This window comes from Lineus longissimus, chromosome 3 (genome assembly GCF_910592395.1).
Source record: "Lineus longissimus chromosome 3, tnLinLong1.2, whole genome shotgun sequence".
Classification (NCBI taxonomy): domain Eukaryota; kingdom Metazoa; phylum Nemertea; class Pilidiophora; order Heteronemertea; family Lineidae; genus Lineus; species Lineus longissimus.
This window is the reverse complement of record NC_088310.1, coordinates 11,830,104-11,857,874: the sequence shown is the minus strand read 5'-3', so window position 1 is coordinate 11,857,874 and position 27,771 is coordinate 11,830,104. Positions and strand designations below refer to the sequence as shown.

Below are 27,771 nucleotides of genomic sequence, written 5' to 3'. Positions count from 1 at the left end.
GCCTTTTTGGTTATACATCGCGTTTGCAAAAGACCTCGCGTGATACATGTACACGTGGCATTTTTATAAGGCTGTCTCATCCTTTATTTCTATGTACTGTACATGTACTAACTTATCGTTCTTTCATGTCCCATATCACAAATCGTTCGACTAACATAGCTTAGTCAATATGACTATCCATGACTAACTAAGCCAGGCAGAGGTTGATGACTTATCAAAAATCTGTCAACGTAACAAAGCTAGGTTTCTCATTCAGTGAGGATCATCCAGATACAGCACAATGTTCTTTCCCAATAGAATTAGCTAAGTCCAGTGACAGACGTTTCAAAATTGCTTGATAAGCGAATTGCGCAATTAGGGATTGGTCTCATAAGCCGTCCGAGCAGTGAATTTTGCATCAAAGGTGGAACACGTCGAATCACTTCAGTCATCAAGTGTGTCAGGTGGAGGTTCGAGCTGAGCGGATAGTCGAAAGGCAATTTACCACGATTTGCGACACCTATCAGCGCAGAAATCTTATGCGCATCCGGAACCACACTTGCCTTGATCGGGCTATAAATACTAGGCCTAACCAGGCTTTCAATAATCCGGCATTGGACTCAAAGCAGAACGGTCACGTCATCACGAATATTCTCCGCTAGGATCCCGATTTATTTAAGGTAAGTGATTTCTGCCCAAATTTATCTTCGCATCTTCCACTGTGGCATAGTGATTCATCAAACAGAAAATTATTTTAGTCAAATTTAAAAGAAGTCGTGCTTTTCGCATTCGCAATTGATCAGGTGACTTGAAGGGGTGTCGGGTGATTACTAAAAAAGTACCTATTAGCAGTCACCCTTTCTATTTCGCTGAACAATACTATTGTTAAAGTGGAAAACACGTTATGTTATGCATTAGCAAAATTACACTGTAAAAAGTGAGAACACATGGAACATGTTCAGAACACACACGGAACACGTTCCCTAGGCACACAGAAAAAGAATTCTGAGATGACGTGTTCAGAACGTGTTCAGTGAAGGATCAGAACACATCTCATTTTCTGTGAACATGCGCAAGCTGAACAGGGAAAACTGCGAACGCGTCCGCGGTGTTCTCCCCACACGGCGAACGCGTTCTGAGACCATCCCTCGGCCTCGCTTCCATTTTTCCGCCGCCATTGTGAACTTTCTCAAACTGAGCCGCGGACTGTTCTGCGAAAATGGTGAGTTTTTATAGATTTTGTATCGATTTCAATGCATGCAATTGGTCAAGTAATGCCAGTCGATGTTGTAGAACTGATATTAGCGTTAGAAGAAGAGCCAAGGCGTCGCCAGCAGCTGCTTGAAGAGACTGACTGACAGCGCGACCCTACAACAATCATCCGACTATTGAATGTACACATCAATGTATAGGCTGACACATGTATGGCTACATGAATTGATGCATACATAATGTACGTGTCCAGGCGGATTGTCAAAACTGTATTTCTCAGTGCCTGTAGTTATCTTTTTTTACTTTCAGATCTACTAGTGTGTCCCCACAGCAGTCACTGGTAATTCCGTTAATCTGTTAACTTGCTGGGAGTGTTTCCATTTCCAAGGATTTGTTTTGCTGAACCGAGTGTTGTGTTCCGACTGTGTAATCTGTAGTACAATTACTTGTAGTACAATTTGACGTTTTGGTCCATGTGACAACCAAGGCGTTGACAGAGTGGAATTGTGTTAATTAGAGTTGATGATTGTTCTGTAGGGATGAGAATCATCAACGTGTTCAAAGACTTCTTGTGTTTTTGTCAGCCTCTCTGGGTCTTCCTGGTAGGTGCTGGTAGGGACTAGTGAAAAATAGTACCTGTCTGGAAACCTATTAAAAGGGCCAGTATCCCAAATGTCAGGAAGCTTCCTGAGGCAAGATAACATGTACATGTCAGTTTATTTTTGTATTTTGAAATAAAAATTGTAAAAAGAGAGATAATCTTTGTTTTTAAAATGTTCAGAAAACCCCATGTTTTCAGGAACAGGTTCTGAAATACTAGAACATGTTCTTTTGACTGGAGAACGTGCTCTGGAACGTGTCCCATTGTAGAACGTGTTCCTTGGTAGAACACCTTGTATTGTGAACGTGTTCTAGGACTAGAACACCAGAAATATGAAGAACATGTTCTCAGAACGTGTTCAAAAAATGGGTTCAAATCGAGGTGTTCTGATTTTGAACATGTTCTAGGTGTTCTCACTTTTTACAGTGTACGTACGAACATTTCTTTTCATTTTTGAGTCCCAACTGTGTGACTGCCATCAGGATATAATCCAGGGCTAAGACTATCGCTGGAAGTTGTGCACGATACTCTATTCCTCTTCAGCTCAAATCCCCCTTTTTATTGAATAAAAAAATGAATGTCTTGACCGACACGAGGTTGTGGTGACTTTGTTGATTCCGTAATGGGTCTGACTCTGACTGCGCTTGGTGATACCATGCATTTAGCCTGTGGTGGTACGTGAACACGTCTAAACGCTGCGAGCAGGAATCCTTCAAGTCGGGATAATCTTTTTAGATTCGGTCGTTTATACTTAGTACAGGAGACTTTATCACCAACCAGTGTCATCCAAATTTCTGGGTAGTGTAGTTTCACCCTCGAGCTACTGACAGATGAGCGGCTCAGGGACGAGAAACGTTTCCCTCTCACTCGATCACCAATTTCGTCGTTCTCTTTTTCCATTTACGAGCCCTTTCCATTGCTCAATCGAAGTGCAGCCTACATCATCGACACGAGGCGGCACGATTATATGATTGGACTAGATCGGTTTGGAGCCGTGCGAATGACCCTACTACGTCACACGCTGAAGGCACTCGCCAATACTGGGGTGAATGGGCTTACCTAGATTGAAGGAATCGGCATTGAACGGGAGGAGGGGGAGTGCTTACCCCAAGCGCCGAAATAAATTGCTAAACCCAAGGCGTCTCATTGATTGAGGTCTTGAGTGGAAGGGCAGCTCTAGCCTCTTGCTGTTTGGTGAGACAACCAATACGGACAGTCACGTACCAATTTCTACTCTTTAATAACTTCGACTTCTAAATATAAAATGAGATTTTTATAGCTTCTTTACCGGTTCAATAACTTGTACAAACCCAATATGTTATTTTGCAAAACGTAGATAAACCCCTTTATTCGGCCTCATATCATTTAATGGAATCTAGCTCCTTAACTACTGTCCTATTGTGTTAAAGGAATGGGGGGCTTTTCACTGCAGTATGTTTGTTCTTCTTCTGGTTTCAGTAAACTATTCTTCTGAACGTGTTTGATGCTTTGTTTTAGCTCTTAGATTGTTGAAAAACGCGTTATTGGTTATTTTAAGTACGCGCAAGTCCTGGTGCAAAATACCTTTCCCGCGATGCGAGTTCAATAAATTTTGTTGAATAATTCTTACAGTGACCATTCTTCCATGAAAGACAGTTACTTACGCTACACAAACATAAAAAAAATCGAAGGTCAACCATTGAATTTTTGAGATATGTTGAATTTTGCACAAATCAGCGAAAAGCGCACCAACTGGCACTGGACGGCATTTCAACACGGGGCCGACGCACATCCCACGTTTAGTGTACACATTTGTCGGCAACAACATTAAATGCGTGGTTTCTTGTTAGCCGCCTATTGAGTAGCGCTCTAGGTTTCAGAAACTCAAAAAAAACATGTCTTTGCCAAAACAACTGCTGAATCAACACTGACATACTGTGAGGACCGAGAAATCAATGATTTTAGGAACTACGGTTAGAATGAATACAAAAATAGTCCCTAATGAGACCTACGATGCAACGTCATTTTCATTGTCGTCGCAGTAGCGGAGTAATCAAGCACCATCAGCGTGACGTCGGAAAAAATTGATATCTACACCAAAGTCGTCAAGGGTAGATCCATGGTTCCAGGAAGCGCCTTACCAGTGCATCGTTCCACAAGGAAAGGATCGACGCATGGAGAGCTAACTCGGGAAAATCGGAGTCAACATTGGAAAAGCGTGACAATTCAGTCAGATTTTGAATGTTTCCTTTTTTCGTGCAATGTATTGATGGGAACTACTTATGTAAATTAGGAGGTGACCTGGAAGCCGACACCTGGGTAATATTGCTCTTATTAATGCCAATGGTCCTTGAAGACAAAGATCATTCACAACACGCGAGAGCCTGCTAATTCGCTGGCAAAGAGCCCCTCTGCTAGCCAGATAATGACTTTGGAACTGGATTGTGTTATTATCTGCGCCTGGCTTATCAAAAGGGCACCAATATTCGACCAAAAAACCCAGGTTGCACAAAACTGTCCCTAAATCGTTCTTTTGCAGCCTATTGAAACGAAAATAAAAAAAGTTATTCATCTTTATTTGAAATGTGTTTGTGATAATTCTCTGATAAAAGGACACAACACATATATTCTTCACAACACAAGATACTCTGACGTCACATCAGGGAGCATACATTAAACATTAACATTGACAAAAATTGATTGTCTTTCCTTCTCTTCAAGTCAACAATTATTAACGTACGCACAACATAACCACTAAATGAATTGACAAAAGAAAGTGAAGCAGGCTGAAATTTCAAAACAGTAAACTTCTAAAACACGTAACCCAAAATGAATAATCAATCACACAGCACTTCAAAGCATTGTCTATTACACGCTTTAATATTCACTGACACTTCGTCTCACTCAGTAGTCTTTACGTTTTCCTGTTCTCAATACATGCACCAACGTATCAGCGGATGCGCCTTTCTTCGTCATACAGTTTGCAACCTGGTAATCTCCTGGGAGCCACCTCACAGTGTTTATGTCCTTTCGTTCGATACACTGCTGAATGGCACTTATATCCAGGCGCCATTCTCTTCGATCCCCCAACGCAGGGAACCACAGCTCAGATCTTTCTGATTTTAGCTTTTTCACAGCCTTATTTAACTGCAATATTATGTCAACCACCTTAGCCTTGTTGAATTTTGTGCTGAGATCAATCATCTCGAATGCAAACTCAGGCCTAGTACGTGTAGTGCCCTGCACAGCGCAATTTAGGCGACCTACAACACTTATGTACATTGTTTTCTCCTTGCTAGTCAACTCATCTTGTTTTCTACACTGTCTTTCAGCAGCAAGTTCGATCGGATCAACACTTTCAGTGTACTCGCTCTGATCCAACAGAAATCCATCCTCTGATTGAACCAATTTGAACCCAACATAAAATGCTGTGTCTTCAATACGACCCGCCAGGAAGCGCTCACGCAATTAGTCCATCACCAACGTGGCAAATTCATAGCAACCTGCATGGATGAAGTCATCAATGTGACTCTCTATTACACCTAGTAGCCGCCAATCTTTCATCAGGGTAAATCACCTCCTGTCCAACTTGCTGCATGAAGAAATGCAGTCCGCCTACCAAAGAGGTCACTCAACAGAGACCGCTCTACTAAGGGTTCAGAGCGACATCCTTGGTAGTTTGGACAGGGGTGATGTGACAGTGCTTGTCATGATCGACCTCTCTGCAGCCTTCGATACCATTGACCATAAGATCCTTCTATAAAGGTTTGAACAGTTATTTGGCATCACTGGCTCTGCTCTTGCTGGATTGCATCATATCTTGATGACAGGTTTCAGACTGTCGTTATTGATCGTCAAAGATCTACGTCCGTTCTCTTAAAATATGGTGTTCCGCAGGGGTCGGTGTTGGGCCCAAAAATGTACTGCATGTACACAAAACCACTCGGCAACATAACAAGAAACCATGGCCCAGGTCATCATTTTAATGCAGATGATGCACAGCTTTATGACTCTTTTAATCCGGGGATCCCACAAGCACAGGAAGTTACTCTTGACTGTCTTGACTTATGCATTACTGACAATGGTTCCTGGTTGAAGGAGAACATGCTGAAAAAGAACGACGACAAGACGGAGGTGGCACTTTTTGCATCCACTCATCGTTCCAAGACCCTGGATCACGTTTTGGCGAATGTTGGTGACTCTATCATTGACTCCGTGGCATGCGTAAGAAATTTGGGGGTGATGTTTGACAAGAAAATGAACATGGAAGCACAGGTGAATGCTGTCTGTAGGTCGGCCTACGCCCAACTTAGGAATATTGGACTGATCCGTCAGTATCTCAACACTTCTGCAACCCGTTCACTAGTGTGTGTCCTAGTCACATCAAGGCTCGATTACTGCAATTCACTGCTCTATGGCATTTCAAAAGACCTTATGAACAAGTTGCAGAGGGTGCAGAACGTGACGGCCCGCATCATCACGCGCACCAAGCGTCGAGACCACATCTCCCCTGTACTACGTGAGCTCCACTGGTTGCCGGTTGAGCAGAGGGTGAACTATAAAATTCTCATGCACGTTTTCAAATGTGTGCATGGAATAGCGCCTGGCTACTTGTCAAGCCTGGTCAATATCTATAGGCCAGGAAGAGACCTTCGGTCGGCTATGACAATAGACTAGTACTTCCAAGGGCCCGGAGCAAATATGGGGAGCGCTGCTTCTCATTCTCCGCAGCTGTTTTGTGGAATGGGCTCCCTTTTGAGGTCCGGCAGGCAAAGAGCCTTGCATCATTTCAAACGATGCTCAAGACCCATATTTTTTCGATTGTAATTTTGTTATAAATATTGTAAAAGCGCCTTTGAACGGATTTAATCTGAAAAGGGCGCTTAAATTTAAATATGGTATATACATACATACATACATACATAAGGCAGGGTCATGCACTGACTACTGGCATCTGATCCCCAGAAGAGTATCCCTGACGATATGATAAAATTGCCGAGCAGCATCGTTCAACCCGTACAGACAGTGCCTGAGCCGCCAAATTTTCCCTTCCGCACGAGCTTCTTTTCGGGGCTCTAGAAATACTTCCCTATCCAAAGCCTTGCCTTGAAGAAACGCAGATTCGATGTCGGTCGTTTTAACAGCCCATTGGTTACCTGCGGCAACAGCAAGAATTACTCTCACTGATGACTTGCAGACGGTTGGGGAGTCTTTTTGTACGCATTCGTCTTCCTCAAAGTCCCTGGCAACCAGTCTGGCCTTGACTTTGCCAGCTTTTTCAGTTAACACCCATCTGGTAGAGACTCTAGGTTGCCCAACATCATCGACTTCCTCATATGTCTGAAAATATCTCAGCTTATGTAATTCTTCCTTTTTGGCTGTAACACAATATTCATGCTTTGTCCTAGGGATCACAACCGCATTCACATTCTCAATGTTGTCCAGTTTGTCCCAAGTGTACACATGCCTCAGGTCAATGCTGGAATCAATCTCACTGTTATCCTCGCGCACATTGTACCGGTCACTGTATAGTCCAATGACCTTACCAGCCCTACTTTTTACCGTAGCCATTGTCCAGTAATTCTCATGTTTTATCTTATATATCCTCGAGTCCTTTTTCAAATTAGATTCACCATGCACGTGCAAACTTGACTCGCTCATTGGAACGTTCTGCACGGTATTGTCCACGTCAATGTTCTCCGAAACCACCGGTGTAGGTTTCGCACATGCGGTTTCACCAGACGTGTGTTCTGTTAACACTCTCCGACTCCCTTGATTACCCGTGGAGTTTCCTATCAACCCCCTCGCACTAGCAGAATCGCATCCTGGATCGCTTGAAGCTTTCATTAACCGATTCGGTGACACCCTATCAAAAGTACCACCGTGTCGCACAAACAATACACGGCCGTCCTGGAATACAACCTTCCCTGGTCCTAGCCATCGTTCCTGGCCTTCTCTTTTGTTGAACACTCGATCTCCATTGCGGAACACCTGCTCAGATGCACGGTTTTGTTTCGCAGAGCACGGCGAATTCTTTCCTCGGCTTCAGACTCGATGAAAGCCTGCCTGCTAGCATGAAGAGCGTTAAGGTGCTTTGCAAGAACCTCACTAGTTGTAGTACCCTGCAACGCAGGAAGTTGTTCTGACATCACATTCGGCAAGTTCGGGTTTTTGCCGAAAAGTTGATAGCTATCATACCCGTGCCACTTCTGAAGAGAATTGCGCGCCATATTCGCCCAGCTCAAGAGAACTTCTACAGGCGTATCGGGGTACTGTTCAGTCAGTCTGAGTAACATATTGTCAGTCACACCATGGATACGTTCGCAGAGACCGTTCTGAAAAGGACTGTCCGCCGACGTCGTGCACACTTGGATGTTCAACACACTGGCAACATCGCGGATTTCGTCGGCACTGAATTCGCCACCGTTATCAGATAGTAATACCCGTATTACACCGTAGCCAGCACCTACCCCGTGCAACATGATTTCGTCTATGACTTCATTCGGTGTCTTTCTATCAATGAACACCGCGATAGTCATCCGGGACCACATGTCAACTAGATAGAGAATCCAACGATGCTTCCACTTTTTCAACTCCATAGATACTTTCTCATTGAAGTTATGGGCCATAGGCATTGCGACCACGGGCCGCGACGGCGTTCGAGCATACACTTTGCACAAGTCACATTTCTCCTTTATTGAATCGAGTTGTTGCAGGAATTCGTCTTGCCATACCCCTGCGTCCTTGAGTAAACTAACAAGCCTCTGAGTAGGCGGATGTGCAAATTGACGATGCAGATTTAAAAGGACTTTCCGCTCCGCCCAATTCACTCAACTTCACCGCGCATACACTTTTCACTGTACGGTCGCTCACATTGTCAATCGCAACGCAGTAGTGACCAGCGCTCGTAAAGTCTAATGCCACTACAGTCCCCAGGATCTCCGCTGTATCACCCTCAAGGTTAAGTTTGACCTTGGCTGCTTTCATTGTCTCTGCAGAAAACAAAAGGGGAATATCTGATTCCACAACGTCCGTTGCAATAGACACCTTTTTTCCAGCGAGTGTAACCGGGATTTCATACGCTCCTTTTGATTTCAGAACTTCACCACCACCGAATTTGAAAGTCTTCAATCCGAGCCTCTTAATCACTTTTTCTCTCTCAACACTGTCCAAAAACTCGAGGGAGGATTGCATCCAATCCACCCCGCACACTGTGCTGGTACACGCACTATCCAACACGGCACAACACAGAGATTCCACACCAAGACGCATAATGTCAGCCTCCTTATCACCCGTAAATAGCACTGCAGTATTCAGTACTTTGTTTACCAACACACCACTGTTAAACGACCCTTTTCCTTGGTTCTCCCAACTATCAGGACTGTTGGCGAGTAAATGTCGAAACGATCCACAGGCTCGACAAGTGATCGGTCGACCGTCTCTTCTCGTGGGGTTCACCTTTTGCTGGACCCCGCGTCACGTGTTGGCCCTCTGTTTCGAATATTGCGACCACGCCAGCGGCGAGGTTTGTCAACTGGAACAACTCTGAATCCAGCCGCAACAAATGCGTCCTCATTCTCCGCAATAAATGCCGGTTCTATCTTTATTGCGGGGTGTCTACTCTCGCCACAACCCGTCCCTTTTCCCTTAAATTTCTTGAGGGACTTTTTCGCTTGATCAGAGAGTGTTTCCTTCTTACTGTAATCCATACCGGTGAGAACGAGCAGTTTCTCATCGGCCGTTATTTTTGTATGTTTCAAGAGTTGGAATGCCAGAATTTCCGGAGGCAACGTCATACCTTTCTTTATAATTCGGTTGTATTTTTGATCAAACTTAATAATAAAGTCTGAAATGGCCTGATCGTCTGACCGCACGTAATTATCAAAGTTCTCAAACTTCTCTAGGCAGTCGGCCAGATCGTCTTTCCCCAGCTTTTCATCAAAGAATGCCAATAGTTTTTTTTAGACCGTCTTTACTCCCTTGATCATCAAGCGACAATTCTTCAAATACACGTTGCCGAATAGCGGTGTTGTCATTTTCCGGCAAAGAAAGAGCGATCGCTATGCCCTGCTTTTCTTCGGTCAATGACGTAACTTTTTGCCAAGCTTGGAGTTCTATCTTATATTGTTCATACGTTTTGCTCGAATAATCCGGCGGGTTGATTTTCGTTCCAATTGTTGCTTGGTTCACAGAGTCGCTAAAAGAGGGCTCTAAAAGAATTCTGTTCAACTGCTCTATACTGTCCATACGCCTTTTTTGATACACACAAATCTCGGACGACTACGACTCCTTTCTCGGACACTACGCTTTCACACACACACAGTCAAAATGTCAGTTTTCACCTTAATGCCCGCTTCAAACGCTTGTTACGCCTTGCTTACACACTAAGCGACACCGTCAAATCGTTCTTTGCTGCTGCTACCATTGATAATGTTCTGATAAAAGTACATGACACAAATACGGCACAACACATATATTCTTCACAACAAAAGACACTCTGACGTCACATCTGGGAGCCTACATTAAACATTAACAGTTTGTACCCGAACTGTCTAGTTCCAAAATGCATCGCAGCAGAATGTTGTAGGCCGAGATCTTTTCTTTTGCGGGCATGGAAATATTCTTAAGGTACACAACTAAACGACAATTCCTGTTGTCATCAGGGTACGCTTGATAATCCGGGACAAATAAACGTATTAGAAACCAAAAACAGCATCAGCGAAAAGGAAACGCAACGTAAAATACATACAAAACGATAGGCTTACTTCATTGCAACTGAGGTATTTCATAATATTACCTACGAGGTGCGGTTAGCTCAGCAAGAACAAGGAGTTTGCGCGTACTAAAGTTTTGTATTCATGTCAGGGAGAATTTATAAAGATTAGTCTTTATTTATTCTTGATATCAGGGATTGCAGAGAGCTTCACTCTTACAGAAACATTTTGGTATATAATTCCTCTTCTCACTGCGTGAGGTCAGCTAATGAGTGTCCCAACATAAACTTAGCATCGTGTTCCTATTGAAGGACCTTTGTCAATATCACACATCTGTCGGCTGCCCAGTCACCTCCTATTCTACATAGGTAGTTTCCATCAACAAAAAGAAGGAAAATTCAAAATCTGACTGAATTGTCGCGTTGTCCGATGTCTTTTTTTGTAGTTTGTAATTTTTATTGTAAACTCACAATGATGTTTTGTACACAAAGAAGTTTAAAACACAATTTCTTTTTGTGTACAATATTTTTCTTTCTCTCTATTGCAGTCACCGTGGCGTTTTTTGGGCCACCTGATATCATGTTAATACATGTATATGTTTTTGTGCGTACACTGCATTTTCGAAAGCAACAAAGATGTTAAGTCTTTATTTCTAATCAATTGATAACATAATGTAATCAGGGAACATTTTCAGTTTTTGTCCCAAAAAATACTTGATATCCAGTGGGCCCTTTGCCAGATACGCCGGTAACACCTAGGGTCGGACCAACAAACCATCTTTATAATAGATCTTCACGGTAAAAGACGGCTCGAGATGCACTGTCTGGCGTCATTGACCGTGAAGATCTATTGTAAAAATGGTTTGTTGGTCCGACCCTAGGTGTTATCGGCGTATCAGGAAAATGGCCTATATATCAATGGCGCCAACCTCGTTTACCCAGGTGTTTACCCAGCGCGCTCCAATGATCACTTGCACTGCCCCTGGTATCATATTGAGCTAAAACATATTTGATTGGTCAAAGAGTAACGTTTGACCTGCAAATAAGATGTAAATGATGTTTTGACACTTGGCATATTCATGGCATATTGAATCGGCGAAAAGGCTACATAACAATACCCTAATGCGATCACTAATCAATTGATGGCATAACAGAACTTCATGGACAAGGGTGATATATGAGCTAAGACGGATATAAAAACTTGATTGCCTCTACAAGAAAATTGCGTCCTTTAGTCGTGCCATGCGGGCACTCCGAGCAAAATAGAACCGAAGAAACACGTGTTACAAAAGCCAATCGCGCAAGCACTGTGAAAATATTCTTTAAAAATCCCTTTTGATAATTTGTTTTTATATCAAAGTATAAGTCTTCTTTATCTGTATTCACCCTGAGATAATTGCTCAATTTTGCAATTATTTGGTCGACTACACACAGTTTTGGTAATGTTGAAACAGTGCTGACACGCAGTGTCCGAACAGACGGGTCATAGGTCAAACATGCTACGTCACCCCCTGGCGGTGACGACACATGTGACATAGACAATAATCCAGGGTCTAGGGTGCAGCCATTTTGAATTGCTAATAAAGTAGACCCCGGATGTTGAGGTCTTGACGTCAGCGACGCAGTGGAAGAGGAAAAACTGTCACACCTGGGGTACTTGTTATTAAGCAGCACGCTTTTTAATATCAGCAAGTATGAGTCCACAAGCTATCTTTCACTAATGAGGCCAATAAACTCAAAGCTATTAGCCAAACAAACTCACGAAATCCACCAGAACATCTGCAGTCAACCGCAGAAGAGACAAGACCACTAATGAATATTCATAGGTTGGAGGGTCGAGGCCTATCAATTAGACGAGTGCATGTTTTTTACTCTCAAGTACATATTTGGAGAGGTATTGAAAAAATATTTGTTGTGGCAAGTCTACAGATATAAAGAAATTATTTGATGAAAAAATTAATTTCGAATTTTGCTAATTGGGTAATAGGGGGCGTGTTTTGAGTTTTTCCTGCCAGTTGGCTGAAAAGAGTGGAAATATCAAAGTCTGTCTAATTTGTCGATTATCAAAAAATTTCCGTGGTCAATCACCATTTTATTTTTCACCATTTACTTGCCCGACTGTCCAGAATAACATAATCTAAATTTCAGATTCACAACACCACGCGTTCTTTGATGCGTCGCGGTCAAACATTGACAATTTAACTGCTAAAAGGCTTAAAAAATCAATTGTGGTCTTGTCTCTATTTACACTACATTTTGGGTAAATATAGTGAAAAATTTGAATGTGCTCAAATCACTCTAATTCATTTAGAATATTGTATTGCTGATGATTTAAGGTCAAAACAAGCTAAAATAATGAGAAAAAAAACTTAATTTGACCCAAATAAGAGTCAACCTAACCCCGGTCTAAGTTCGGTTTCATTTTTACAAGTCTTGTTGTGTTGCCATTCATTTTGTAATTTCTTTGAAACTACTTAGGCCTTGATTCTGAAAGTTGTGCCCTAAGCAGCAAAGATATTTCTAAATCACATCCTAAATTTTCAGCTCCATAGCTTGCTTTTTCTGGCCAGGGCAGGTCTTTGAATTTGGTGCTGTTGGCTGCAAAATCATGACTTTTTGTCGATTTTGTCCTCTTTCGTCGCTTTGGCACAGTTGTACCACTCTTTGAAATGTCTCTCATTTCTCCAAAAATGTCCAGATATGACTTTCCTTTGTTGGAGAGTTGTGGGATGTCATCTACATTAGTTTGAAAAAATTCTCAAAATGTTAACCCCTGAAATGTACCTTCATTGAGACAAGACCACTAATGAATATTCATAGGTTGGAGGGTCGAGGCCTATCAATTAGACGAGTGCATGTTTTTTACTCTCAAGTACATATTTGGAGAGGTATTGAAAAAATATTTGTTGTGGCAAGTCTACAGATATAAAGAAATTATTTGATGAAAAAATTAATTTCGAATTTTGCTAATTGGGTAATAGGGGGCGTGTTTTGAGTTTTTCCTGCCAGTTGGCTGAAAAGAGTGGAAATATCAAAGTCTGTCTAATTTGTCGATTATCAAAAAATTTCCGTGGTCAATCACCATTTTATTTTTCACCATTTACTTGCCCGACTGTCCAGAATAACATAATCTAAATTTCAGATTCACAACACCACGCGTTCTTTGATGCGTCGCGGTCAAACATTGACAATTTAACTGCTAAAAGGCTTAAAAAATCAATTGTGGTCTTGTCTCTATTTACACTACATTTTGGGTAAATATAGTGAAAAATTTGAATGTGCTCAAATCACTCTAATTCATTTAGAATATTGTATTGCTGATGATTTAAGGTCAAAACAAGCTAAAATAATGAGAAAAAAAACTTAATTTGACCCAAATAAGAGTCAACCTAACCCCGGTCTAAGTTCGGTTTCATTTTTACAAGTCTTGTTGTGTTGCCATTCATTTTGTAATTTCTTTGAAACTACTTAGGCCTTGATTCTGAAAGTTGTGCCCTAAGCAGCAAAGATATTTCTAAATCACATCCTAAATTTTCAGCTCCATAGCTTGCTTTTTCTGGCCAGGGCAGGTCTTTGAATTTGGTGCTGTTGGCTGCAAAATCATGACTTTTTGTCGATTTTGTCCTCTTTCGTCGCTTTGGCACAGTTGTACCACTCTTTGAAATGTCTCTCATTTCTCCAAAAATGTCCAGATATGACTTTCCTTTGTTGGAGAGTTGTGGGATGTCATCTACATTAGTTTGAAAAAATTCTCAAAATGTTAACCCCTGAAATGTACCTTCATTGAGACAAGACCACTAATGAATATTCATAGGTTGGAGGGTCGAGGCCTATCAATTAGACGAGTGCATGTTTTTTACTCTCAAGTACATATTTGGAGAGGTATTGAAAAAATATTTGTTGTGGCAAGTCTACAGATATAAAGAAATTATTTGATGAAAAAATTAATTTCGAATTTTGCTAATTGGGTAATAGGGGGCGTGTTTTGAGTTTTTCCTGCCAGTTGGCTGAAAAGAGTGGAAATATCAAAGTCTGTCTAATTTGTCGATTATCAAAAAATTTCCGAGGTCAATCACCATTTTATTTTTCACCATTTACTTGCCCGACTGTCCAGAATAACATAATCTAAATTTCAGATTCACAACACCACGCGTTCTTTGATGCGTCGCGGTCAAACATTGACAATTTAACTGCTAAAAGGTTTAAAAAATCAATTGTGGTCTTGTCTCAGAAGCGGTTACGTACTGCAGCACCATCTCTACGAAGTCGGTAGAACTCGATTTTCAATGTGTATATAATATTTCAATAGGCGAGTGCACTCGCCGTCCGGCAGAGTCGGGGTTTTGAATTCAAACATGCAGGCTCATCAGTGAATTGTTGGCCAGTAAAAGCACACAATGATCTTATTTAGGTAAGATTTATAAAATCAGCCACTATGTCTCATGTTTGCTGTGCCTGAGGCCAGCATTTGAAGACTGAATAACTTTTGAAGATGTCGGCCAACGGAGAAATGAAGGTCCCATACGACACGACATACCTTACATGTGCGGGTGGATGGGGATGGTGCGCCTCTGAAGAAGAGGGGCTGGCCGACCATTGTAAAACGAACAAATATCCTCTGCAGAAATAGATGTTGTCATTCTCCAAGCGTTGTCAATGGTAGCCGTCATTGCCAAGGAAGTCTAACTCAGTTAACAGACTCTGTCGTAGTTCGTCCCCAATCACCTTTCAACAGTGGTGACAATCGACGACCAACAGTGGCCATAATGGGACGTATCTAAGGTTGGATACGCATACACACCGCCATTGCGCATTTCATTTTTCAACATGGAGGTCGAGGGATCATTTCAGTGCGAAATGGCATGTGTTTCTTTAAATGTTTTACCACAATGCAATCCATTTATAAAACTAAAAACCAAACCAAACGATGCTTTTCATTGCCTGACCGCCACCGAGGAAGGTCACATGCTAGAGGTAATAGATTCATTCGATTGTGTGATAGAGACACTGTTTACAGAGTGGTTAACAAGCTTTTTAAGCTGACCAATCGCTGGGCAGCAGGCCTGTGCTGGGGATGGATCATTTCGATGTCATGTTTAGGCTTAGCTGAAACAGTTGTGACCTCCCTGTAGAGCGTAATCTGGTAAAAATTGTATTTCAATTCTAGCTGAAACAGCTGTGACATTGAAACAAAATTCAGAAGTAGTTCGAAGAGTGGCAAAATCGCACATCTTCCTGCTTGATCTTCGTGCTGTCGCCCGAGTACGGTCGTTCAAGGGAACACTGAGCGCCCGTGACTGCACCATTCATATCTTTATTACACCTTTTTGCCACAAATACACTTCACAGTATCAGAAAAAACAATACTGGACATGTCGCTTTGTCAATGTCATGCATGCAATGTCTTTCCATATCGGAGGTTTTGGCTGGTAGGGAAACTGTCACGATATAACCGCTAACCTAACCTATCACATTTTGTTTGATAAAGATGTCCCCGACTATCTTGGAAGTTCTTGGAATTATAGTACATACAACAGCGCTTGTGCAGCAGTCTGCAGCGACTTCATCTATTTTATCTCCTTGAAACGACTTGTCTTATTCTCTCGATCGCTGGGGTCCTTATTCACGACCGCAAACAGGGCATTACGGGATTGATACAGTACCGTAAAATTGTGGTTACGGGTATTCACATAACAATCCGTAGTGGCTCCGCAAATTTGCGGTGCCCTGAATTTGCGGTATACCCTAAATAACATTATTGTCACATCTTGCGTTCGGGCTGTCCACTGGTTGCCAATCAAGCACAGGTATACTTTCAAATTTCAGCTTTTACGCCAACATTTGGCCAAAGTACGTAAATCATGCATTTGTCACTCAAGGCACGACCGGCCAAGACCCCACACAGCCCAGGGTTATGGGGCGCCATGTTCAAACACACGGAGTCCGTTGAAATGATTCTGCGTCCCTAGACGATGACGGGAATGAATATGACTACGTAGATAGGCCGACGCTGTTGAAGGAAGATACCCCAGGTTACCAGACGAATCAAAAACCACTGATGGATGCTTCCCCTCACGAAATACACGTAATGCAAAGAAAAGAGTCAGAAGGCACATACAACGACTAGAGAATCCTCACACAAGACCTTCCGGGTTTTCTAGTTAACGAAATCCTTGCGTCGCATCATCATGTGTTTTGTAGCCACAACGGTGCGATCACGTGGAAGTTGTCACAATCGTGTTTCAACGAATGGGATGATCAGTTCTCGTCGGAGATCCGTGCGATGTTCAGGACGCGCTAGCCAATCGGCGTCGTCATGTACTTCAGAAGCCGTCGAGACTGTATCAATGAGTTTATGATATTGAGGGTATGTTGGTCGGTTATGTTGTTGTTGTCGTTCGTTGCAGGTGCTGTAATGCATTCTTTCCATTTATTGGATTGTTGAGAGTATTTTGGCCCTCTTGGTGTGGTCTTGCCCTTGGTGCAACCATCGTCCAACCATCATCTGCCCACAAGGCTATAGCAGGGCCGCTGGTTAGAAACGATAAAATAAGGGCTTATGATGAAAGATGTCCGGACGCCCGATCGCTTACGATAATTTCTGTCGGAAAAATCCACCAAGACCTTGGTACATGCTTTTATCATTGCCCACCCCGACTATTGTAATGCTCTCCTATGTGGTATCCCCAGCAAGTTTCCGAACCGATTCAAACAGGTTTTCAACTCTGCCGCAAGAGTTGTGTGTTTGGTGGGAAATTTTGACCATATTTCCCCTGTGCTGATTCACCTGCACTGGCTACCAGTCAAGCTCAGGATCCAGTACAAGATTCTGCACTTGGTGTTCAAGTGCTTGACTGGGGAGGCTCCAGGATATTTCAGTTCCATGATTCAATTAAGAAGGATCGATCGCCAAAGCCTTAGATGAGGATCTGCGATGTTCCTTGAGGTCCCTCGGTTCAAATGCGAGACTCTTGGTGGTAAAGCATGAAGTTTGGGTGTTATTTTCACACGTTTTTAAACTGTTTGATGCTTGTGAAAAAAACATATTTTTATACATCTCAATTTTGGATATATTTTGATACGCGGCCTCTTCCCAACCCTCTTGATGAATGATATTTTCAATCCACGATTGCAGGTCACGTGATCGTTGAGATTTCGTGGAAAATTGAATGTAAACAAACGCACGTGCGCAGTTCGAATGTCAACAAAAATACACGTGTATGGCTGGTGCGAGTGGACAGAGTTCAGAATTATGCCACGGCATAAATCGGAATTGTGGTGCACCATAAATCGACCAATCAAAACCTCGGATCTCGTAAATTATGCCGTGGCATAAATAGGAATTGTGGACGAAAGTGTCATTTATGGAGGACGAAAGTAAATCGGAATTGTTGTGAACCATAAATCAACCAAACAAAACATCGGATCTCGTGAATTATGCCGCGGCATAAATAAAACGATTGCCACTTTCTGATTAGTCTAATCATGCCACACCACAATTCCTATTCATGCCGTGGCATAATTGTGAATTCTGCCGCGGCATAATTTACGAGATCCGATGTTTTGATTGGTTGATTTATGGTGCACCACAATTCCATATATGAGTGGGGGGGGGGGGGTGCACTGTACTTTTTTACGATTATTTGCGTGGGGGGGGGGGGGTCTGTGGGTACGTTAAAAGGTATGGCCCCTTAATGATAAACATAGGATAACCAAGACGCTAAGACATTGCCGGTGCATCAGACCTAAATGCATGCAACCTGTCGAATTCCCGCATGATATTCCCGGGAAAATCCATATCCGTTTTTGGTATTGAAATGCGAAGTGTGGACCACGTGCGTTTATCTACATCACGTGACCTGCAATTGTGGATTGAATATAATATTTGCAAAGGTATAATCTGCAGACCGGGCGTCGGGCGTCGGGCGTGATCGGGAGTCCGGGCGGCTTTCATCATAAGCCTACACGGACGGTTCACTGATATGATCGACCGAGGTCTCCCGTTACGAGCAGAAAACTACCAGTTACGTAATATCTCATTGCACATAGGACTTGAAGTACAGCTTCTATTGCATGCGACCTGTTGGTTGGGTGTTCTACTCCGAATCAGATCCATCACTTCCATCAAATCCTGTACCTCGAAATAAGATCTGTGCCATCAAAAATATCGAACGGGTGAAGTCTAAATACTCGCTGACGGCTCAACATACGTCGATCGATGACTTCCTCCTCGACTAAAAACGCGACCGCCATCAGAATTCTACCAGTCTGTTGAGTTTGCGGATAGGTCAAACATGCTTCGTCACCCCCAGGTTCTGCAAGTTCGATTTTTCAGCGATAGAATAACCAATATTCATGCAAAAGGTATCAATATGTTAGTTGGGATGGTTAGTTGTGTCCAGTTGAATCAAGTGGACATAAATGTCCACAAATACGTGTTTTCGCACTTTTGGAAATCAAACCTGGAAGCAGGGTGCTGCTGTGTACAATGCAATAACTTTTATCCATTTTCCGGGTTGCACCTTTATCTAGTCACACATGCCCAAAATTGAGAAGCTTACCAGCATGTATCCCAAATGTGACTCGTCTATCTTGAGTCGGAATTCTGATTTAAGCCAATGGAAAATGCTATCTAAAGTGGGAGTTTTCTCCAGATGTTCGATGTTTGGGGGAGAACTTGTTCTGCTCTGGTAAAGCATGGTGGTAAATGCACCAGGAATAAGGACATTTACATTTTAGTTCAAGACGCCTCGGCCCACTTCAATTACATATCCAGCTCTTGATCAAGGTCTGATCTATCAAGGAAATGATCATGGGGCAGCTTTAGTTCTTCAAACATACTCTCTGCTTCTCCACTCTCAATCTCTTTCGGTGTTGAGCGGAAAATGTTTCCCTGAAAAAAGTCCAGCCCTTTGGTATTCGGACAGATTGTGGCATGTGGTGTATATATAGGCAATGGTCGTCAATAGCTCGAAGATTAAAGCGCAGAATAGAATCCTTTTCTCCTGGACATTCTATGGACATTTCCAACGTGAACACCGCTCCGTGTATTTGTGTTACCATAAAAAGAACAGTCTAATGAACTATGACTTCTTAATTAATGGGGGAATTGACATGGAGAGACAATAACGGTTTTCTAATGCACAGTTTTCCTGCGCATTCAAAAATAATAATACGCACGCCAGGCGTTACAGACAAATTCAAATACCTATGTTTATAATTAGTCTTTCTATCTATCGGAAGCTGCATATATTTCATTGCATTTCTGTTTAACCTTTTGACCTTTACCTAGAATTCTGACTCGATGGCGATTCTAGTTACTGCATAGGTTAAGAGTTCACTTGTCACCGAGCTTCGCATAATTATGCTTTTAGGTAGGTTTCTGGACAGATAGTGCCTCTCCGGCAAGATACTTTCCTTAGAAACAGAAACAAAACAGGAAAAGTTTATTAACTCTAGTTAGTAATTTGTAATGAGTAATCAGTGAGGCTCGATTCATCAAAACGGCAAGACGTGCCCCTTTTGTTTGCCTGGACGGAAGGTCCAGTTTCTATCTTTAATTCGCGTAGTAAACCCAGCGTTGTAAGATATGTAACAGTTGCCTATTTCTCGTTTTTTTCGATTAATTCAGTAATTTTAGGTACTATTTTTATCATAACAATTACATGTACCTAGGATATTTTGTTTCAATTGCAAATTGAACCACACCACACTTAGATACTTCGATTCATAATTCGATTCACCCTATCTTCAGGCCACAGGTGTACATGGAACTAGGCTAAATGCCAGTGCAGTACTCCCGGGTTCGCTTACAGCAGCCAGGCGGTTAAATAATCAAATTTCTTGGATACCTACACGAGGTAGGGTGAAGTATGTTGTCGACTCCCAAATCTGCAGTCTGAGGAGGTGTTACGCCTGCTCCAATTTCCAAATTTCTGCATCCACAATCTGTTCTCCCGGTAATGGCACCCCAAAAGCGGAATAAATGCAAGACTTGAAAATATGATGCAACATTTTGAAATGTATTACGACCTTTGAAAAAAACATGCCACCAATTCAAAAACGTTTGTCAAGATTTTGAAATATGTATCAAGAAATTTGAAAATATAAAGCAACATTTCCTAAAAATGTAGGTCGAATTGTTTTCAAAAGTATGTGGCAACCCTTGAAAAAAATATGGCAACATTTTGAAAACAAATCTCGCAACATTCACGATACCTAACAATACCACGTGACCATCCTTTTCCACTGAGGAACGAGCTTTAATGTGGTGGTACTTCTTTGGGATACCTGTCGTCCATATGTGCACAGAGTAAACATGAACATGCATGACATATAGTTTCCGCATTTTCTAAGTTTGGAAATGATCGAAGATCTTTCAATCGAATCAATAGGTCTGGTTCAATATCGGACTCATGGCTGGCGTTGGTACGATTCGTTGCTATTTCACAGAAATACCACGGCAAGCTCGCCTCCAGGTCTTTCAAGCCCATAAAGGAAAGTCACGTGGCATTGTTTGGTATATATTTGAATATTGCGAGCATTTTTGAGGTGACTTTTCCTATTATACTATCCTTCCGTGATTTTTCTTTTCAATTTTTTGATAATATTTGTTTGTTTCTGATAAAAAGGCCGACTTTCACTACAACATAACTTACCATATAGCACATCTTACCAGCAATGCGGGGGAAAACCACACAATAAACGATGCCAAATAAGTGACTGAGATCGACCAAGCAGATTTGAACAATGGCGACATCAACACCGCGGAAGCGCGAGTAACATTATTGCACATATTTGAAAAACACCCGCTTTAGATAGCATTCTCCTAGGACTTGAATCATAATTCCCTAGACTGAGGGCACTTTCAAACATAAAAAATGCCCCCTCAGACTTCCCTATAAGCTTAACAGGTAGGCCTACGCCTTTGAGTGAGATTGCATTGTAGGCCCATCTGGTGCAAATTTATTCTGGTGTTAACCAATTCAAGTAGCTCGATCAGGTCACTCATCACTTCTCATATCATGTCCTTTACCACAATTATCATAGCTGCTATTTCCACCGAAGCAAATACAGAACCATGTTTTATGAACTTTACACTGAGCAAACATAAAGTAGGCCTAAAATCATAACCAGAATTTGATATTCAATACAAATATTTTTTTTTTCTTGGAAAACATTATACTGTCAGAAAGCTAGATAGATCAGTCACATGTCGGATATATAATTGATAGTTTTGTGGCGGTTTCAGACTACAGTCAGTAGCCCACAAATATTGGAGACATCATGTGGCAATGCTTGTAAAGTTTTTAAAGTGTGGACATTCACACTAACATCTCTCCCTGGAATGATAATTGAACAAACACGTGTCTGCAGTTGTCTACCATTGCAGAATGACCTTGATTGACCTTGATGTTTTGGAAGGATAATCAAAGATCCCCCATTTCCGTTGCGATTTCTATTTTATTGAGCGCTTTGATGTGTTTATTTTTATACTCCTTTGAGTCACATACCAAATTCCTGGTCAAGCTTCCACCAATTCAATGAGTTTAAAGATGGACATGTTATTCAATGCTGTGTCTGGCACTTCATGATTTTGGAAGATCTTCTTGAAATCTGCATCATCTACTACACAAACGCCACAGATATCTGCAGACATAGGAATAAGATCGGGTATGACTCAAAATGCTATAAATACCCTTTTTTGAGGAGATGTCTTTAAAATACCATTTCCCAATCTAGTTTAGGTATAACACATTACACTTGTCAACAAAAAGCCAACATATACAAAGATGGTAGCGAGAATAGAGCAGCGTGCCCTTAGGAAAAATGTGTTTCAATTTCACCATGGTAAACTGACAGCAATTAACCTTGGTGAAATGGGACGGTGAAATTATTATTTACCATTGGTGAACATGGTAAATTCTAGATTCACCATAGTGAGCATGGTAAACTTTGAATTGACCATGGTGAAGGCTGAATTCATCACGGTGAGCATTGTTAACTCCAATTTTGCCATGGTGAATCTGAGATCACATTTTCGTAAGGGTTCGGAACTCCACCAAAATTACGTAACTTTGGCCTCTTGCTGTTTGCAAATGTCTGCTTTAAATATTGTCGATTTGCCAATATATGCCAAGGCGATCGCCAAGACACTCAAAGGCACAACCTGTACTCGGTTGTGAGTGTACTAAACTGCTGAGGTGGCCAGGTCAAGGGCTAACCACAAACAATGTGGCTATGCCAGCGATGACAGCTCTTGGTTAAAGCTGACATGCATGCATAAAAACCCTAACGGCGATGTTAGAAAACACTAACGCCCGTCTGCCATGTTTTGAACAACCCGTCTGCCATCTTTCGAACGCCCTCAGATGTGATAGCAACCTCTTCAACCTGGGGTTACTTGATTAGCAATTCAAAATGGTTGAACCGTAACTCCTGGTAACACCTATACGTCACATGCCGCGTCACCGCCAGAATCTTGGGGTGACGTAGCATGTCTGACCTCTGACCCGTCTAGTTGGCCGTCACGTGTCACTTCTGTTTCTACATGAGAAAAAACATTTTGTGGCCAACCAAATAAGTGTTAAATTGAGAACTCGCTTATAATCAAGCTAGCTGACACGAAGTTACAAACATAAATCATTTCGGTAATTGTAATATAATATTTTGCACCTGCGAGAAATAGAACCACCATATAAACAAATCCACGTGGCTGTCATTTAATCCTGATGACAAGTTTTTGTTCCGGCAAATGGTAAATATTTGTCTTTAATATACTTGTTAGTGTTGCATAAACTCAGTGCAATTTCTTGTTTATTTGCCGGATTGGGGAAATCAACACAGCAATTATAACCAAAGGTCAAGAGCGAGAATTCAACCCATATGAGGCTTGAATTGCTGTTTATATGATTACCAGAAGCAAACTAAAAATGCTATGTGGCCATTATCATATGCTAATTAGAAAATGACATGTGATAGCGAGTGACGTAGTCGATAATCATGATAATTGTCATTAAGTTATCACAGCACTTTTAGTTTTGGATGTTTGATAGACAACCAGAAGGCCGCAGTTGGGCTGCCGTATTCACAAACAGAGAACTGGATGTGGAGCACAGATATGAGCATCAGTTCATATATCTTACTATAAGTGGCCATTGCGACCTCGCGCGACCATTGTTTGAAATCGATTGCCACCTCATCAGACAGTTTCTCAATACACGCATGGTTTTAATAATACCTCGGACGGGCGGAGGGGTGTCCGAGCAGGGCTTTAGTACGTGTTTGGCCCGATTATCCCTATCCTTGTACATTCCTATCCTCAAATTCGATCCATTTCATCTGATTTCTGTATATTTTTTCTTTCTTGGCCATGCTAAAATATGATATCGCTGCATAATATGGTGACTTTAACCCCTTTGGATCCAGATTTTAGAAATAAATCCTCCTCAAGGCGTTCACGAGTTCGCGATTGAGAATACTGATTGTGGGTCCAGAAAAGCTATAAAAAAGGCGGTTTCCTAGATAATGGATTTTTAATGTCTTCGAATTCATATTTCAGTTAAGACATGTTCCAAAATAAGATTAAATCACATCCCGTTGCCTGAAATTAAATTATTTTCTTAAAACAATATGCATTCGTTGTTACCACAACCGAAAACTGCCTTCTACTAGGTCACCCACCTCTAATTTAAGACCCAGTCGAGGTTGTAGAGGAAAGTAGACCCTTTGAAAAATTCTATTCCCTTAGTATGCAGTGGATAAAGGTCTTATCATTTTCAAATTTGAAAATATAATATTATAAGATTTTAGTATGATATGTGGGGCAAATATTTTTGACATTATTAGATTACTACGCATGCACACAGGTTCATGATAGTGTGTTTGAACCACACTCTTCAAAAAGTACGTCAACAGTGTAAATGATTGGAAAAAAGCACCCCTATGTTCAGACCCCTAAACCTTGAATTCATCATGCAAAACGTGCAACGACAAATACATGGTTGTAAAGGCTAAGACAGGTCTATTTGGCTGCGAAAGCGTTCCTCATTAGTTTCAGACATGGTAAAACATCCCCTGATTCTCACCCTGATTGGGTTGATGCAGTTGGCGGCAACAAAAGGTAAGACATCTTTCGACTTATTCGACCTGCTTAAGATGAAAACAATTACATACATTTGATTTTGAAATACTCCAATAATGTAAAAAATGATTTTACCGGATTCCAGCCGCGTATAGCTAAAGATATTTCTTTCAAGCTTGTTAGATTTCATTGCCTGTATGAGGCTTAAATTGCCCTTCAACGGTTAAAACCGTTGAAGGGCAATTTAACTATAAACAAAATTTTTGAAACTTAATTTGTGTCAGCATTTGGCTTTTTGACAACATATACTTGTTATTCGAATTTCCAGAGATTAATTACATTCTAGAAATACATTTTTTTATGAAGATATATTTATCAACATACAAGAGCACACTTCTTTTAAAAATTACAGAAATATTGCATTATCTTAAAGTTGTCATCAGCGTTAAAACAAGGATACACGTAGGTGGTTTGGACAAGCATCTCGTTTGTAACCGAAGGATTTTTAGCAGAATTCCACCAAATTTAAAACTAGAATAAAACATGAGGCATAAACAAATTACTGGGAATCGATAGCCAGCTGTTGTAACTATAAAATGTATCCCGATTCTGTTATTACAAAAAACGCATTCGACACAATTGAGGCTGAAATGTAAAGAATGACGATTGCCGTCTTAGAAGAATCGACCAGAATTCCCGACATTGCGCACGTGTCAACAATATTATGTTGTATTACAATGGTGCACCCGGTTAGCCCAACTAGAATTAAGCGAAATCACCACCTTAACATTGGCAACACTGGAAGTCTGACATGTATTTGTTTTTTTTTCAACATTCAAGCGGCGTGCAACGGCCACAATGAACTCTGCAATCTCAGATTTGACGAAGTAACATTTCCTGGAACTCACAACTCAGGTAAGTCACTTAAAAAATTGGGACAGTTGGTGCCCAAGGATCATGAAGAAGCGTTTGGCGCCCCCTTTCGGATGCACCAAATGCGGAGTGAAACTATCAATGTGGATAGTGCAATTTGTCACTAATTTAAGTAGTTTTTCCGAGCAGCACCATCAAAGTGCACTTTGGTTCGGTACAAAGGAGGAATGAACGTATTTATAAACATATTTGTATGTTTACATAACATTATCAACTAATTTGTAGCATAAAGCAAACCAAATAAATCCATAAGGGATAGATCGAGTTTCCGAATTCGAGATTTCAAATTACAATCAATGAAATTCACAGCATCGAGATCAGCAAACGAAACGAAATATTGTTTTTCGAGGTCAACCTGATAATAAAACTGAAGAAATTAATGGAGTGATATGTTGACTAATTCAGCTAGTCTTTGCAAACCATCAGTTTCGATATGTTCTGTCTTACACTAATCTAGTTAAATGTCATCTTACCGTTATCATCACAAATTATTGGTAATTATTGTCAACTGATATACGCACAACACCCTTGGAATTTCGATCCGAATCAATTTGTTGCCACCAGGGGAAGAAATGTGAAAACTAACTTAGTGCGATATTTCGCTTAATATTAGTGATTCATTTTTTGATAAAAAGTGTACTTCTCGCCAGGATACATCACATATCGTATGGCCATGGGTTTTCGATTAGACGTACTTTTCAAGGTCACGGAGGACAAATGGCTTAAATTGACCGTATTGGTGTAACTATGGCACATTTCTTAACTTGAAACTTGGTGCAAATGACCCCCCTATGTCAGATGACCCTTGGCATCAAATTTCGGACCGATCTGATTTTCAACTTGACCACCAGGGGGCAAAACTGAACGGGTAAAACGTGCAATATCTCGCTTAATGGTAATTTGTTTTTGATAAAATTTTTAGGGCAGTTACTCCAAGCAAGGATACATCATAACTTAAAAACGATTTTGATTTAACCTACGTTAAGGTCACAGAGTTCAAATTGTGCAAATTAGTCGTTAGGCTTTTAAAACTATGACACATTTCTATAAATTTCAGTGACCAGTGATCTCACATTTGGTACACATATACCCAATCTAGTCAGGGCATCTGATCAGGGCCGAAAGTTCGCTTCGATTTGATTCACCACTTAGCCAACAGGTGGCCAAATTCGAGAAAAAATATCAAAAAATGATTATTGACTGACTAAATGTAATTGCGCGATTACCACCAATCTGATATCATGGGTACATAACCACCACAAGGCTTGTATCGTGGGACTCCCTACTTTTCGAGGTCACACTGGTTAAATGGCATAACAGTTCCCTTTGGCTATAAACAAATAGCACGTTTCTTAACCAGCATCAGTCGTCAAATAATATCTATACGGTGAGGACAGTGGCCTCTGGCAGTTTCATTGTTGTTATTATCATTGTACAATATCACATCACACTCAAGTTCATCACCCTCTAATGCTGAAGTCTCTGAACATTAATCTCAACTTCACCATATACACATTCTTAACATCAAACACCTTCACCATCACACACAGCATTACAACTCACCCATTATAAAATCATCATTCTAATATAAACCTTCCTACCTATCAGAAGAGGGAAGAATATCGATGGTTTTGTTCTAGTTCGGCTTGCTTCGTCTCAAATACTGATAACAACTAACGGTTTTTATGATTCGGGTGAACCAGGTCTTCTTACTGTGAACAAATCTGCCTATTTTTCTTATTTTACAGGGGCGAATAGGATCATGAAGTACGGTAATGGTGTTTCCGCTTTTTCTTGCTTCTACAGGAACCAAGATTACACTTTCACAGCCCAATTGGATTTTGGAATTCGATTTTTCGACATTGACACTCGTGCCAAGGAAGACACGGCTTACGCGAGTCACAACACAGCTTACGGACGAAAACTATTAGAGGCAAGTGCAAATTTGAAACACATTATTGTTAGATAAGATATCGACATATAAGGGTATATTAAGGTGTATGTCACGACATTACTACCAAACCATCGACAATGTCATTCTAGTGATTATTGTTGTATCAAAAACAATTGAATGAATGAAGTTAGCTATGCACTTTTGTTTTCCACTGAGAATACAATGTTAAAAAGCGCTCGATCACACTCAAAATATTCTCGGAAGAGAAATGGTTTTAAGTCTGCGGAAATACTTTAAAGTCTGTTTCTTTCATCAGGTCGTGACTCAGTGAATTCCACATTTAAAGGGCATGTACTGAGGAAGCCGTTACCCCAAAT

General features: G+C 41.2%; 1 long non-coding RNA gene across 1 annotated transcript; it reads left to right on the top strand.

Annotated features, from left to right (window-relative positions):
* Positions 1-27,590, top strand: LOC135485492 (uncharacterized). The gene is made up of 4 exons (XR_010446576.1): positions 1-659; positions 24,538-24,606; positions 25,408-25,482; positions 27,249-27,590. It is a non-coding gene; the product is annotated as an uncharacterized LOC135485492 (long non-coding RNA).
* The last annotated feature ends 181 nt before the right edge of the window (positions 27,591-27,771 follow it).